We start from the raw sequence: 1,388 nt of genomic DNA on the forward strand, positions 1-1,388 counted from the left end.
AGTCCCTACAGATTTTGTTGTTTTAGAAATGGATGAAGAGCCTAAGGATCCCCTGATTCTTGAAAGACCATTCCTAGCCACTGCTGGAGCTATCATTGATGTTAAGAAGGGAAAGATAGACTTATGCTTGGGAGAAGACTTCAAGATGATATTTGACATCAAAGAGTCTATGAAGAAACCAACAATGGATCAGCTAGCTGATGAGCTTTTAGAAGAACTTGCTGAGGAGGATCATCTCAAGACAGCCTTGACAAAGAGTGGATCAGATGGATTTTTTCATGCTTAGACAAAGGTCTACGAAACATTGCTGGATACCTACAAGGCAATTGATGATTCAGAACGTTTTGAAGAATTGGATCAGTCTGTCAAGGAGGTATGCACAGTAGAGGATGATGTCAGTGGCAGCCCGATCACTCACCCTGCTGTTGACCCTGTCAATGCGCCTGATGATGACTGGTCAGAGTTAAAAGCTCCCAAGGTTGAGCTCAAACCGCTACCCTCAGGACTGAGGTATGTATTCCTTGGATCCAACTCTATTTATCCTGTCATTGTGAATGCTAGCTTGAGTAATGAGGAATTAGAGTTGCTAGTCACTGAGCTTAGAAAATATAGAAGGGCCATAGGTTATTTCTTAGATGATATCAAGGGGATCTCACCTAGTCTCTGCATGCATAGGATAAATCTGGAAAATGAATCATACTCAAGTATTGAACCTCAAAGGAGATTGAATCCTAACCTTAAAGAAGTTGTGAAAAAAGAAATTCTTAAACTGTTGAATGCTGGGGTTATCTATCCTATCTCTGATAGTACTTGGGTATCCCTAGTACATTGCGTACCCAAGAAAGGGGGAATTACAGTGATAAAAAATGAAAAAGATGAATTGATCCCCACTAGGACTATCACTGGCCATAGGATGTGCATTGATTACAGAAAACTGAATGCTGCATCTAGGAAAGATCATTTTCCTCTTACTTTCATTGATCAAATGTTAGAACGATTAGCTAATCATCCCTACTACTGTTTCCTTGATGGGTATAGCGGATTTTTCCAAATTCCTATCCACACAAATGATCAGGAAAAGACTACTTTCACTTGTCCCTATGGCACATTTGCCTACAGACGCATGCCTTTTGGTTTGTGTAATGCACCTGCAACATTTCAGAGGTGTATGACCTCTATATTCTCGGATTTGATAGAGGAGATGGTGGAGGTATTCATGGATGATTTTTCCGTGTACGGCTCCTCCTTCTCCTCATGTTTGTTGAATCTCTGCAGGGTATTAGCAAGATGTGAGGAGACAAGCCTGGTGCTTAATTGGGAGAAGTGTCACTTCATGGTGAACGAGGGGATAGTGTTGGGACACAAGGTATCAGAGAAAGGGATTGAGG

This window comes from Capsella rubella, unplaced genomic scaffold (assembly GCF_000375325.1).
Source record: "Capsella rubella cultivar Monte Gargano unplaced genomic scaffold, Caprub1_0 scaffold_9, whole genome shotgun sequence".
In the NCBI taxonomy this organism is placed as follows: domain Eukaryota; kingdom Viridiplantae; phylum Streptophyta; class Magnoliopsida; order Brassicales; family Brassicaceae; genus Capsella; species Capsella rubella.